Source organism: Trachemys scripta, chromosome 1 (genome assembly GCF_013100865.1).
Source record: "Trachemys scripta elegans isolate TJP31775 chromosome 1, CAS_Tse_1.0, whole genome shotgun sequence".
Taxonomy (NCBI): domain Eukaryota; kingdom Metazoa; phylum Chordata; order Testudines; family Emydidae; genus Trachemys; species Trachemys scripta.
In genome coordinates, this window is record NC_048298.1 from 224,871,969 (window position 1) to 224,888,251 (window position 16,283).

The following is a 16,283-nucleotide window of genomic DNA, read 5'->3' on the forward strand; positions in this document are numbered from 1 at the left end:
CTCCACTATATAATCCATAGTCAATAGCATATAACACTACTGAGAAAGGTTCCTCCCACAAGAAATTCAGTCCTCCCTACAAAACAAAAGCTTTCTTCCTTACACATGTCAAGCTCTACTGCCCAATGTACATGGCAAACTTTGGTTTGGTGATTCCCTCTGTTAGGTCATATTATGTACTGTTCTGCTGCCTTTTAGAGACACAATAAAGATAGCATTTCATTACCCCTATATCCAAAACTTAAAGAATTTTAACCAAAACAACCAAAAGGTACACACTGGCAAAAAAGGAGGCACTCATGCAAATGAGGAATGTTGATTCTCTCTTTCCGCAGTTCACCAATAGATGGTGGCAGAGAGGTCCTTCCCCATGATCCCGCCAATCACTGGGCTACACTAATAAAAGCTTTTAAAGCCAATTTTTAAACCATTTATTGGTTGCAGCTTACATTTCTACAGTAACTGTTTGCACTCGTACAACACAAATCTCCTTATCCCACTGCTGCTCTTCCTGAATCAGAAGTGAACTGTGGCAAGCAAGGATGGAAGTAGCGAAGGGTTCTACATGTATGGCTAAAGATACTCTCATGCATAAGTATATCAAGGGTTACAGTGGGTTTCACAGGAGGGATTTAAGCACCCAGCTGCCATTTTAAGAATCTAAATGCAAATTTTAAATACTCAAAACCCACACTCAATTGCGGCTTCCTAACTCTGTAGCCACTCCTTAGGCATCTGAGGCTCCACTGGTAAAGTCCTCTACATTTCTGTCAGTAGCATGTGCACAGCCCTTTCAGTTCTGATGCCAATGAGCAGCTTGGCACCTAACTCATGCCTAAGTCCCTACAGGATTCACAAACTAGGCATTCCCCCATCCAGCAGGCCCAATCTGGTAGACATTCTCAACTGCCTCCTTAGAGCACATCTGCCAGATTGAGTCCTGCATGCAGGGGCAGCTCTATGTATTTTGCCGCCCCAAGCACGGCAGTCAGGCGGCTTTCGGAGGCACGCCTTGGGGAGGTCTGGCTGGTAACGTGGATTCGGCGGCATGCCTGCCACCCTCACAGCGACCGGCAGGCCACCCTTCGTGGCTTGCCGCCCCAGGCACGCGCTTGGTGCACTGGTGCCTGGAGCCGCCCCTGCCTGCCTGGAACCAGGGGGAGGAGGTAGTAGTGCCTCCCATATAACCTTTAGCCCAGTTGTAGTGGTTGGAGCCCTTACCCACAATGTGGGAACCCAAGTTCAACCCCCCTCCTCCACCCAATGTGGAGCAGGGAGTTGAACCTGCATCTTCCACGAGAGTGCCCTAACCACTGGAGCAGGTACTTCTCAATGTCTCCTGTTGGAGCTGCTGTCCTTTGTATAACTCATTAAATATTCAGTAGTGCAGAAATTTGAACTTGGGTCCCCACCTTTTCAGGTGAATGCGCTAACCACTGAGCCTAGAGTAGTTCTCACTCTCTTTTGCCCAGCAACTATTACATATTTCATACAAAGTGGAAAAGTTTCAACAGGAGAGATTCTGAACTCATTTTGCGGAGGTGCAATGGAGAATCAGGCTCTGTGTCGCTGAGTTACCACAGATGGTATGTATCTTACAGCTAGTACAGTGCAGAGCTGATTTATAGAAAATGATAAGCTTCTACAGTAATCTGAAACAATGATTTTTTCTCTTGAAAACCAGTAGCTAATAGATGGTTATTTTGCAATGTGGTGAATTAACAAGAATAATCATCCCCACACATTGATTTTACAATTGATTCCTGTGGTTTTTGGGCTTATTTCTTAGCATGACTTATAGTGACACAAGGCAAAATAACTAAGTATCAGACATTTTCTATTATTACCAAATCCCAACCAATGCTGCTCTGAATTAGTAGTGAGTGGTGAGGCTTTACCTTTACCTAGTACAATGGATAACTTTCCTCACACTGCTCTACCTTCCTTTCTTTCCTTCTATCTTTTCTCATATAAGTAGGCCCAGGAATTAAAACCATTATTTGACAGTACTGGCTCCCTGCTCTGTGCTGCCCTATAAAGACCTCAGATGAAAAGTACCCTTGGAGTGCTGGGTTTGTGGCTATAGCTTAGGCAGTATTCACAACTTCCTGGCAAAAAAGATGCATTGCCAGCTAAAGGGAAGAGGGGAAAGGAGATTAAAGGAAGTCTAGGACATAGAAATGGGCTTCTGCCTCTCTGGGTCTGAAACCTCTTAACACAAAAAGCAAACAATCCATCTACTGCCCTACCTGATGGAAAGAAAGTACTTCAGGAAATTTTCCCCACTGTGACTTATCACAGAGAATTGGGCTGAATGTCATCACATAGTGCCACTATTGTTTAGAAAAGTTGCATGTTGGATTCTCCATTCAGCAAGCTCAAAATGTATTCCCATGGTGTCTGCCATCTGTTATATCCTGTGTTAGAGTGAAACCCCACTAGCTGGAAAATGGAGACAAGACTCTTTCCATGCACCAACAGGAGTAAACACCCCTCGGATCTAAGTGTGACGGGGTAAATCAGCAGACCTATCTTCTTATATGGCCCCCATCACCACACTATCTGAGAAACTCATAACATTAATTCGTTAAGCCTCACAACGTCCCTTTTAATCATTATTGAAGAACCAAAGCACAGAGAGACTAAGGACAAGATTCACAAAAGGATTTAGGCACTTAATTGCTACCGCAGGCACTCAAATCCAAAATTTAGATCCTCAACTCCCTGCTCTGCTGCCGCCAAACTTTGGAGGCAATTCAAGTCCCTAAGCATTTAAATTTCTGCCAATCAAGTCCCCAATGGCATCTAAAAATCTGCCAGTGAGCATGTGCATAGCAGCATCAGCCTAGGAGCCCATCTCATGCCTAAACCCCCGCAGGATCCTCAAAGTAGGCATTCCCTTGTTTATCTCCGCTGTGGGACCCAATCTGGCGGGTGTTTGCAGAAGCTGCTAACTGTACCAGGCCCCCAAAAACAATGTCCGAGAAGGTGGATGCAGTGCCCTTTTTATAACGTTTAGCCTACTTGTCTGGGCACTCACATGGGATGTGGGACTCCTAGGTTCAATGCCTCCCTCTGCCTGATGGGGAGAAGGGATTGGAACATGGGTCTCCCACATGCCAGCTGAATGCCCCAACTACGGGACTAAAGTTTATAAGTAGGGGAGGGGGGTCCCTCCTCCTCCTTCTTTTGTTTGCGAGAAAGGACTTAGGTACCTAACTCCAGGAGAGGGTTCACAGTACAAATCCCAAGCAGAGGGAGGGACCTCCCTCTGGCCCCAACTTAGTCACCTAACTCCCTTTGAGGGGCAGGACTTAGGACCAATCTCTCGCCTTGGCATTTCCTACTGGCTAGCTTAGGTTGAACTCCACCAGAGAGGTCCTTGGGGGCCATCTGCCTGTCCCAAGTCAGGATAAAGGAGGAGGGTTGGGCGTGGGGCTAGCAACTCCACCCCGTAAAAAAATTAATTTGCTACAGAAACGCCAACAATAGAGATAACAGAGACTTTTAGCCTGGAAAAAGAAGGGCCTTCAACTCGAAGACGCATGACGCTGGGTGGTGAAAGTCGTGAGGAAGCTACTAAGCTGATTACCCTTCTTGCAACTAGGAGGATTACCATCGATACATGGAACGTGAGGACCATGTACGAGTCAAGAAAGACGGCGCAGGTCGCAGCAGAGATGAGGAACAACAACCTGACCCGACTAGGCATTAGTGAGACAAGATGGACACAAGCAGGACAGAGACGATTGTTGACAGGAGAGCTGTTGCTGTATTCCCGACATGAAGAGAGTGACACACCCCACACACAGGGAGTAGGCTTCATGTTGTCCAAGCAGACACAGAGAGCACTGATTGGTTGGGAGGCATCTGGTTCCAGGATCATCACAGCATCTTTCAGAACTAAAATGAAGAGGATTAAGATGAATGTTGTACAGTGCTATGCTCCAACCAATGACAGTGAAGAGGGGGAAAAAGACTATTTTTACAACAAACTTCAGAAAATATTAGAGACTCTCCCAGACAAAGACATTACCATCCTTATGGGAGACTTTAATGCCAAAATTGGACCTGACAACACAGGATATGAACAAGTCATGGGGATCCACGCTCTGGGAGAGATGAGTGAGAATGGAGAGAGATTTGTGGATTTGTGTGCACTTAACAACCTGGTCATAGGAGGTAGCATCTTTCCTCACAAGCGGATCCACAAGAGTACCTGGGTATCGCCAGCAGGCACGATAGAAAACCAGATTGATCATGTCTGTAGTAGTAAGAAGTTCAGAAGATCTTTGCAGGATGTTAGAGTTAGAAGAGAGCAGACGTAGCGTCCGACCATCACTTAGTGGTGGCCAGATTGAAGCTGAAGCTGAAGAAGAACGGGATAGATGCATCAGATAGAAGAGTGAAGTACAACGTCAGCCTTTTGAAGGATCATAAGATCAAGGAAGATTTTGGACTGACGCTGAAGAATAAGTTTTCAGTACTACAGGATCGGTCTGAGGAAGAGGAAGACAGTGTATCCAACAGATGGCAGAAAGTGAGAGAGACACTTAGGTCAGCATGCCACGAAGTGCTTGGAATCAAGAAATACCAGCAGAAAGAGTGGATCACAGCAGAGATCTTGACTAAGATAGAAGATAGAAAGAAGAAGAAGGCAGTAGTTAATAACAGCAGGACTAGAGCAGCAAAGGCTAAAGCGCAAGAAGAGTATGCTGAAGCCCATAAAGTAGTGAAGAGGAATATTAGGAAGGATAAGAGAGATTATGTGGATGGACTGGCAGCAGAAGCGGAACAGGCAGCATACAATGGTAACATGAAACAGCTGTATGACATCACCAAGCAACTGTCTGGAAAGTTCAGCAAGCCAGAAAGTCCCGTCAAAGACAAGCAGGGAAAGTCTATAACAGAAATAGAACAACAGATGACTAGATGGGCGGCGCACTTTGAGGAACTCCTAAATAGACCAGCACCACTAAATCCACCAGACATTGACCCAGCCAACGAAGACCTTCCAATCAATTGTGATAGACCTACCAGAGATGAGATCAGAAAAGCCATCACTATAATGAAGAACAGGAAGGTAGCTGGACCTGACGACATTCCAGCAGAGGCCCTGAAAGTAGATCTGGATGCTTCAGTGGAAATGCTGTACCCCCTTTTTGAGAAGATATGGGAAGAAGAAGTGATTCCAGCAGACTGGAAAGAGGGATACCTTATTAAAATCCCCAAGAAAGGAGACCTCAGCAATTGTGCCAACTACCGAGGAATCACACTTCTGTCGGTGCCAGGGAAGGTCTTCAACCGAGTTCTCTTAGAGAGAATGAAGGATGCCGTCGATCCACAGCTACGAGATGAGCAGGCAGGTTTCCGGCAAAATAGATCATGCACGGACCAGATAGCAACGCTCCGCATCATAATCGAGTAGTCTATGGAATGGAACTCCTCATTGTACATCAACTTTGTTGACTATGAAAAAGCATTCGATAGCATGGATCGAGAGACTCTCTGGAAGCTCCTTCGGCACTATGGCATCCCAGCAAAGGTGGTTAACTTGATTAAGAACTTATATGACGGCATACACTGTAGAGTGATCCATGGAGGGCAGCTTACAAACAGCTTCCAGGTGCGAACCGGAGTTTCACAAGGATGTTTGTTGTCACCATTTCTCTTTCTCCTTGTCATTGATTGGATTATGAAGACATCCACTTATGAGCGCAGAAACGGAATCCAGTGGACGTTGTGGACCCAGCTTGATGACCTGGACTTTGCCGATGACCTTGCACTCCTTTCGCATAGCAAACAGCAGATGCAAGAGAAGACTAACATAGTGGCAGCCAGGTCATCACAGGTTGGCCTCAACATCCACAAGGACAAGACCAAGATCCTCAAGATTAACTCCATTAGTAATGACCCAGTATCACTGAATGGAAGCCCTCTGGAAGAAGTGCAGTCCTTCACCTACCTAGGTAGCATCATCAACCAACAGGGTGGCACGGACGCAGACATCAAAGCAAGGATCGGTAAGGCAAGAGCCGCTTTCTTACAGCTCCAGAACATCTGGAGCTCCAGAGAGCTGTCTTTGGCAACAAAGATTAGACTGTTCAATTCCAATGTTAAATCAGTTTTATTATATGGAGCTGAAACCTGGAGGACAACTAAAACAACCACCAGGAAGATCCAGACCTTCATAAATAGTTGCCTTAGAAGGATTCTCCAGATCCGCTGGCCAGACACCATCAGCAACATCTACCTCTTGGAGAGGACCTGTCAACTTCCAGCAGAGGAAGAAATTAGAAGGAGAAGGTGGGACTGGATAGGACACACACTACGCAAGCAGCCAACCAACATCACTAGACAGGCATTGCGGTGGAACCCCCAAGGCAAGCGGAAAAGAGGCCGTCCAAGAAACACCTGGCGATGCGACCTTCAGGCTGATAGCATAAAAATGGGCTATACCTGGAACCAGCTAGAGCAAATGGCCCAGGATAGAGGACTCTGGAGATCTGTGGTTGTGGCCCATACCCCGACTGGGGTGACGGGCATGAGTGAGTGAGTGAGCTTAGGTTGCTCCTGGCTCAGATTGTTTGTTTTTGCAGTTCCTTTTTTGGGTGCCTAATTCTCCCCAGGCACTATATAGGGAACCTGGGCCTCTAACTTGGGGCTGTGGATTGCACCAGGAGCCAGGGCCCCTAAAGTTAGGTGCTGTAATGCTGAGTCTAAGCCCCCATTGTGTATCTAACCCTAAAAGTAGAGTTTTCAAAAGCACCCAAGTGACTTAGGAGCCTAAGTCCTGTTTTCAAAAGTGATTTAGGCACTGAAGAGTGTACATCTCATTAACTTCCATGTTCTTTACAGGGCTGAGCAGATTGTCAACTCTCAAAAAGTCCTATTATTAGTGGATCACAAATACCACTTCAGCAGCACCTCTGCAGCCTCCTACCTGAATACCAAGCTTACCCGACCCTGTTTACTTTATGAGAAACAACAGACAGAACAGCACAAGACAACATAGCAGCAGGTCAGACTGCAACCTGCCATAAAAGAACACTACAATAAAAAGCCACTGACAACACATGCCTTTGTTCCTTATCATATTCTGCTGATGCTGTTGTTAATAAAAAAGTTGATGCTTGTGTGTTTTTTTTTAACTTCAGAATACTTGAACTGCAGCACAAAGTACAGTGGTAAACACTAGCACAAAGAGTCTAGCAGATGTTCACGATTATCTCTCATGGCATCTATGCGTGCAACCATCTTGAAAGAAACTCTCTTGCATGCTACTTTGCAGGAGGTTTCAGATCACAATCAGCAATGAAAATGATCCGAAAGCCCATCTGTTGATGGATATTTCCTCATCAGAAAGGTCTGTTAAAGCTGAGCACACTGGCAGGCAGACATGGGTAGCATGGGTAATATGTTGTCTATTAAAGATGAGAGGTAAAACAAGTATCTTTGTGTTTTCCATTAATTTTAGCTAAATCCTTGACTGAAAGGCCATTCTCCAGTTTAGGCTGAAATCAGCCAAAAAGTTATTTTCAAAGGCCACTACCCAGTAAAACACACCGGGTTACAGTTTGCTTCTGCTCCTACTGAAATCAATAGGATTTCTCTAATCATGAGTGCACTCCAGGGAGTGAGCACCCCTATGTATCAATATTAGCCAAAGAACAGTTTTTACTTTGAAACAATATAAGCCAGTTTCCCCGCACACCAACCAATTTGATATGAAAGTATCATCTAAAACAAATGTAAGGTTCAAGAGAAACCCCTCCCTCCTACATTAACAGGCTCAGGTGTATGTCAGGGAAGAATTTGCCTGCACTTCCCGGCATTCCACTGGGCAACCTACACCATTTGACAGCTGTTGAATGCTGAAGGAAACTCCAGTTGGTGTTTGTTCTGTTTCTAGATATTTTGATGTGGCTCTTTGAAGCTCAGAAACCAAAGGAGTTGAAAGACAGAGAACTTACATAACCTTTTGAACAAATGTTGGATATGCAATAACAGGGAAATTCATAGAAAAATTAAATGCCTCTTTCAAGAAGGAAGAGCATTCTTACTTGCAGGACACGTTTCTTCAATGATTAAAAACCTCACTTAAAGCAGCTACTACCTGACTTTGTTATGAACTTAGCTACACATTAACTGAGCCAAAGAGTCTCAAAATTTCGACTCAATATTATACAGGCATCCTCCATAATCATTAGTACAATTACTTAAACTGCATTCTGAACATCCAGCACTGCCTAAGGAAGGCATTTAAGCATCATTCCTATAGAATAACAAAGCAGAAACTAAAAAAAAAAAGAAAATTAAAGGGTATATAATAAGATTACATGTTCCTTTTTGTTTTTCTTTCGCAAAGAAAACTCAGGTTTTTTGGGTTTCAGAGACATGTGGCCTCATTTAGCTGGATGGGGAACATGCTGCCTAAAGACAAACAAATTATTTTGCAAAAATTTAGTTTAAAAGTGAGTGGGAATTGTGTGTAAGATGATTCGGATATTTAATACCCAGCTTGCACTGGTGTAAATGATGGCACAAGTTGTAGGACAAAAGAGAATCAGGCCTATTGTAATAATATCCACCTCTTATATAAAGTGTAATAGTAGTAGATTATCTTCTTGAAGCTATGACTTTAGTCTGAAGGTTTTGCCGTACGTGAAGTAAGGTGAAAAGACAGAATAACAATTTCACTGATGCTATTCACATAACTCCCATTTCAGCATCAGTGCCATGTCAGCTTTTGCATAGGTTTATAACTTCATCTTCTGAAGAATGAAAATAAGTCTAGGCAGAAGGTTTGCAAACAAAATCAGCCTGAAGAGCAAAACTATTTAGCAATTTGAGGGGGGAAATATCCCTTTAGATATGTCTCGGCTGTCAGACCACACACAAACACAAAATAAATCTTAGTAGTATCAGATGTGTTTCTGTACTCATACTACTCAAGTAATACAGGTCAAAGTGCCTCTAGGTATTTTGGAAAAAGAAACCATTATAAAAATGCCCCCGGTTAATTTGCTTAGAAATTCAGCTTACTGCATCTGCACATTCATTTTTTAAATAAAAAAAAAATCTTCTAAGGACTCTTAGACTCACAGAACACAAGCATACATGTTGCTACCAAAAGGTCTATGGAAATGTTAGAGGCGCTGAGTATTTGGGGGACATGAAAGAGCCCAGAAGGTCTGAAGGAGCCTAATCACAAGTCAAAAATTAAGTTTTCATGAAGTCCTTAAAGTGAATGGGAAAGTCAGTTGTTTCTTTTAAGTTATGAACTGTTTTTAATCCCAAATCATTGGCAGATTTACAAATTACATTGCATCAAGTAGAAAATTATTTCCTCCTTTGTTTCCTTACAATGTCCAGGTTTTAGGATTTTGTATTTCTCCTACTGGAGTTGAGGACATCAAAAGTCACTCAGAGTTTGACCCTTTAGAACTTTACTCATACAAGTAATCCTCACTCATGTAAATAGTGCCATTGACTTTACTCATGTCTTCAGTGCAAGAATTATGCCTGGTCAAGGTTTGGCAGGAGTTATTCACTATGCTAGAGCATTTCCCTGCACTGGTGTAGCATCTGATCTTGCAATCCTTATTCAAGCTAAATTTTCATTGATATAAATGGGAGTTTTGCCTGAGAAAGAGCTGCAGATTTGGATCCAAATGAATTAGAGAAGCACATTACAAATGCTTTCCTTCAATGAATATTTAAACACCTAAGCCTAAATCATTTTCTATGTAGATTATCCTCACATAGGATAGTACAAACTCTCCATCACATGACTTAAAGATCCCAAGAAACAAAGAAAAAGAAGAGAGACCTCTTCCTTGTTATTCTTGTGTGGCATACAGAGATGTCCTAAATGCCCAATGCTCCATCTGGGTGTAAATGTCTCTGTGTATGTATGTGTGTTTCATGGCAATTTTAAGTATCTTTAAAGGCAGACACTAAACCCCAGTCTGTTGTTTAATTAATAAAAGATTCCCCAGGTAGAAAGAAGTGTTCATTCTAAAGTTGCTAGAATATGATTTAATGATCTAAAGATCAACTCTGTGTAAGCCTGCCATAAAGGCTGTGCATGGAGAGGCAGAAAAATAAGTACAGTAAGTACAGTGAAATAGAAGTTTCCTCAGTGGGACTTAAGGGGAAGTGCTAATGTAATAAAGGAGCCATTCTAAGAGCTGTGTTTTCTTGGGACCAGCCAGGGAGATCACTACCAGCTTTTGGCAGTCTCCCTTGGTTGAGACTCTTAACTCTCTTGGGTCAAAGTAATTCTTCCAGGAATTCTATAATTATCTTAATTAGTTGTTGTGTTAATTGCACATACTGATAAGTTGAACCATTGATTTATTTCAGTTGTAACCTTGATTTGATCAATGCATTATGTTAATTTTATTTCTGAGACTTCAAACTGATTGTTTTTGTTCCATCTTTAATCAATTTAGGAAAGTTAGAGTACATTCAGTTTGTAAAATGTTTATTTAGTTGTATGTTTGCTTGCTTACGCTTTTAAATAAAATCTATCAAAAACACTCTGGACTGATTTATCCATCATAAATATAGTGTGGCTGAAAAACCAAAAGGTATATAAGGGCCACTCACCTGTCCTTGAAGTAAACCCTTATTATCACTAGATGGGCATGGTTTAAATATCCCAGGTGGCATTCCTCAACCTCACGGGATTCTATGTTATTGTTAAAAATTATTATAATTATTTAGATGGTGCTTTAAGTGTAAGCTTTAATAAATTTGAAATAAGATACAAAAAATATATGAGCAAAGAGGGTCCTATTGTGCAACTGTCTCATACTCATGAGTACACCCACAAGTAATCCTACTGGGGGACATACAGGGGGACATACAGTATCAGTGGGACTACTTGCATGTGTACATACTGACAAATATTGGAAAGGGTAGCAGTTAGGAATGTTGGTAAGTGTTGGGACCTGCAATTCCTCCCCTAAAAAGCTTAGGGGTTGAGCAGGTACAATTGGCTCAGATCCTTTTCTGAGTTGCCATCGTGGCTTCTAGCCTCAGGGTGGGAGGGCACCTCAGCAAAGCAACTGCCAACCCAAAGATCGCCCCTTTTTGTTATGAATGAAACAGACATATTTGGGGTTGAGATGGGGGTTAAAGATGATCTCACTGGCTTCCCTCAACATCCTAAAAGAGGCCCTGATTTAGAAGACTATTGGGGAGTGAGTGGTGTCCTGAAAAGAAACTTAGGAAAACCGGAATTGCCAGAATGGATGAGGCCAGTGGTCTGTCTAGGCCAGTATTCTCTCACAGTGACCGATGACATATATTTCAGAAGGTATAAAACCTTCTCAATGGACAATGAAGCAATAACAAGAACCTGGGGGAAGTTCTCCCTAACTCAAGGTAGTCAGTGTTTGGCTTATGTCCTTAAGAATAAAGGTTAACATCCCTTGTATAATTTTATCCTGTTTAATGACCATAAACTAGTAAATGAGCTAATGAGCTGCCTACTGATGATTAAACAGTGCAATGCACTGTTAGCCTGAGCTAATATCCTTTGCAGTCAGTGAGAAGGCTCCCATTGACTTCAATAGGTCTTTGAACTGGGATCTATAATACCTCTGTTTTAACCCCATTAAATAAGACCAGCATTGATTGGATGTTCCGTCTTGTCACTAACTATAAGAATCACTGATAGGGTTCAGGGCAAATAATCTTTGAGTCTATTGAGGCAAGCCACACCCTAATGCCCCCAGAAATCTCTTCATAGGCAATATTTAGGGTGGTATGAGAAGCTTCTCTGTTCCCACAGTTTTCAGGGCTGGGCATGGGGGTAGAGCTCTGTGCGGGAGCTTTGGGGCTAAGGACAAGAGACCAGCCCTGCCATTAAGTCCTACTTTCAGGTATGACCCTATAGCACAGAAAGGCAGGGAAAGAAGGAGTTGGATGAAAAACTGTTGCTGGGACCCTGGCAGAGGAGAAGCCCTGGGGCAGCAGGAGGCTGGGGAGTTGAGGAAATGTGCTACCGGGGCCCAGGTAGAGAAGTCCCAGGGCAGCAGAAGGCAGAGAAGTGTGGCTGCAATGTCAAGACAGTATAGGAAATGGCTATGGGAACTGCCATCTCAGGGGTGAGGAGAGGATAAGTACAGTCTCCCTCTGGGCACCCATGGAGCAGTGTGCATATTTGTGTGCATTAAAGGCTGACTTTTTAACCTGAAATTATCACACATGCATAGACAGAGGAATAGTGGGGAGTTAAAAATGCAAAATACAGTTAAAATATGGTTAGATTTAAAAAAAAAAACCTCATGATTTTTTAGGCCTTGTAGTTTTTGAGAGTCTGACTCATTATTTTTGATCTCTTGAGGTTGCCATCCTGTATTTAATCATTTTGCTCTGAAGTTATTAGCAGACTCTCCAATAAATGCCTAGCTATAAAAGTGTCCAAGAATATAGCTGTCAACGGCTCCTGTTGCATCTTTTGCTCTTTACAGAACAAGAATAACATGAAGGAACCACCTGGGTACAATTCGGTCCCAAATAAACATGTTTGCTAAGCATACACATACTTGCAAGGTCTGGCTACATACTGACTGGTTTTTGGCGGCTTCTAAAATACAGAATGCAGTGAGCACCACTAGAGGGCTCACAAACCATTTAAAAAGCATACTGTCTTATTCCTATACACAATAGCTACCCATTAAAAAGAATTGGTAGACTTTAAAATGTTACCTGAACTCACAGGAAACCAAAGAGTCTGGCAACAGGAAATTTTAAACCTCTCCCAAGCCTCCCAACCAGGAGGAGAAAGACCCATATTACAAATGACACCCTATGTATATATCCCAGCAATCAAATAATAGGAGTTTCTCAGTAACCATACACATTCTGTGGCACATTTCCCCTTTACTGCATTCCCTCCTTCAAAATATTTCCTGGTGGTCCATCCGAAGGTAGGATATGTTCTCTCTCACATACATAAAAGCCAACCCCAATTCTCAGCAAACAGTTTCCATGTGAATATAGGGTTTGCTCAAGGGGATACTTGAGGAAATTTAAAACAAGTTTTGATGTTCCAATAAGATAATTTCAGACCACACGGACAATTGCCCCTATGAAAATATTAAATACAGACTCCTTTGATCTCACACAATAAGACGACATTATAACCATTTAATACAAGATTACATAGATAAAAGTAAATGGAAACATATCAAATATGATTTTTTTAAAGTAGGTTGAGAGGTTGCATGTTATGTTTTACTTGTATCATGTGAGGCATATCTTTTTCTGGTCTGACAGGTTATATGCCATTGTGGGCCTTATTTATTCATTTAAAAATGTTTTTATCTGAATAAATTTTCCTTTCAAAGCTTTTGCACCTCTACACATATTTTTTAAAGATGGGCACCTACAGTTAGAGTCAAAGTCCATATTTAGACATCTAAAATCAGGACTTACACAACAGACCTTGAACATCTTGTAACTTGAACAAAAATGTGCAGAAAAGAAAAGAAAATGCAAATAGATAGCACAAGAATACTGGTTTCTTACAGAAGCAGAGGCAGATAATCAGGCATGCACTATGTATAAGTTAATTATTAGTGTTAATTTAGTACATGGCTACACTGTAAGGAACTTCCAGCAAGTCCTGAGCATGAAAGCTTGGGAAGGGACTTTCAACTAGCAAAAGCAGAACTATCCCATGGGATTCATAGATTCTAGGACTGGAAGGAACCTCAAGAGGTCATCGAGTCCAGTTCCCTACCTGCATGGCAGGACCAAATACTGTCTAGACCATCCCTGATAGACATTTATCTAACCTACTCTTAAATATCTCCAGAGATGGAGATTCCACAACCTCCCATCCAGGGATGCCCTCCAGGGATGCCTGGAGCAAGGGCACACTGTGCTGTGGGAGAATTTGCTGAGGAGCAGGATGTTGTTAGCATAACTGACTGGACTGGTGCAGCTGCCACATAACTTTCCAGGACAAACAAAAGTCAGGAGAAATTATTGTCTATAAATGTCTTGGAGAATCCAATCTTGAGGGGAACTGGGATTTTACTGAGACCTAATATGTAATACAACTTTTAATGACACTGTCCTAACATACAAGATGCTTAGCAAACGCCAAAAGCGAGAATGGAGAGCCTTCCCCATATGGGGCTGGGTAAGCAGGAAATGAAGTTAGGAATAAAATACCTATAGAGCAATGTGCACATGGGCATATTCATATTCAAATTAGAGGTGGACTAAAGTTGTAGTTTAGATCCAGATTTTAATGTCTCCCAAATTCAGGTTCTAGGTTAATGAATCATCTCAAAAATGGAGGTGAGGGTCAGTTGTGAAATCTGGATTTAGATTTGAATGTGGCTTCTAAACCCTTCATAAAGTTGGATCAAGGGTTTTGGTTTGGGCCCATCTCTAATTATAATCTAGCCATTTTGTTGCAGAGAATCACTAGAATTCTCTCTCTTAGCATAGGAAGACAATTTCTACTCACAACTTTAAATAAAGCCAAACAGAGGAAATTATTATAATTAACAGCAAATTACTGGCATGGGACAGCATAGATCCCCCAACCTGAAGATGTTTCTGAGATGACTATTTTTACTATCTGAGTAACGTGAAATTGAAAGCAGATTTCTGGGTAAAAATAAAAACTGAAATTAAAAATGTTCAAAGTGGGAACAAATAGCATGTCATCAACAGACAGGAGATAGGCCTCAGCCTCTGATTGCCAGAAGATGGTACAGGAGGAAAGGGAGAGGATTACTTGATAATTGCCCTGTTCTGTTCATTTCCTCTGAAATACCTGGCACAAATTAGATGGCAGAATGACAGGATGCTGGGCTAGATGGACCATATTAATCTGACCTAGTATGGCCGTTCTGATGTTCTCATGAGAAAGGCAAATGAGCACTTTATAATGTTCAAAATATATGGCTCCCAAGTATGTCATTATACCATGTCATTTCTCAGCCATGCCGTGGACTTAACTAAAAAGATAAAAGACAAGATCAAATGTTCTTTCTCCTTCTTCGGTGCATAGTGGAGCTCTGGCTGTACATACAAAATAGTGCAAATGGCTTTATAACCTTTGAGTTACATTAATATAGACAGTGCAGATAGCAACACTGCTAGTTAAGGTTGCCTGTCACTTTCCATTATAAGACCCTGTTTTCAGTTGCTTATAACTTTGCCAAACTGAAACTGTTTGGGATGAAATTTTCTATGCTGGGTGTCAGCTTAAGGCTGTTTTTTTTTTTTTTTTTCAAATTCAGCTAAAATGCTTCAGACATTTATGAGACTAAGGCTGGGGGAAAATATACTAACTACACTAAACTTGCCCATGTGAAAAAAATTCTTACCTTAAGAAGATCTACCACCTCCATGCTTTGATACAAGGCCTCAAAATTTAGCACCAGACTCACCCTCATGTCAGGGACGTGTCTTTTTTCTGTCCATGTGAAAATTTGCCAAAATTTGGCCCAGTGATAAGAACTGAAAATTATCTCAGTTCACATATGCTGACTTGTTAGCATGGCAACTAAATTCTCCAAAGATTCTGTCTGCACTGACCATGTGCCATCCTCTCACAGCTCCTACATGCTGACCAAACAGCTTGGATCATCTCCATAGAGCAGCTGAGCATAATCCATCGCAGGGGCTGAGCAAAACTTTAACTGCTATTGTTCTTCCTGACTGCTGCAGGCCAAGGTGGCATAAGGCACCAGACCAAAGGGAGCCTTTCTCTCTTGTCTGCTCAGTACATCCTGCTGGCACTCAGCAAGCATCGCAGAGAAGGAGGAGACAGGCTGATTTGAATGCAGGAGTGGGAAATTTGGGGAGGCAGTGGGGATAGGGATCTGGAAGGGAGGCAATTAGAAGCAGGAGCAAGAACAGTGGACGAGAACAGAGATGGTCAGAAGATGGAGAGGACAGTTAGGAACAAGGATGGAGAGAAGGACAGGACCCATGGAAGGTGGGGAGGATAGGCACAGATGGGGGGAGCAGGGTCAGGATCTGTGACAGGATGATAGAAAGAGCAGGAAGGCAGGGGCCGGAACTGGGTAAGGGTGCTGGAGTAGAAGGGGAAAGGGAGAAGTGGGAGGAGACAGGGGCATAAAGGTCTGTAACCACTAGAGAACACTCCACTCCAGAACCTGGAACAGAGCCCATTATTCCAGAGTCTCAGCATTTCTTCTGTCTAGCAAATAACTATGAAACGCCCTGGGAAATTGTGTGCCTCCATCCCCCCCAGTGGCAGGTCCAAACAAAAAATAAGT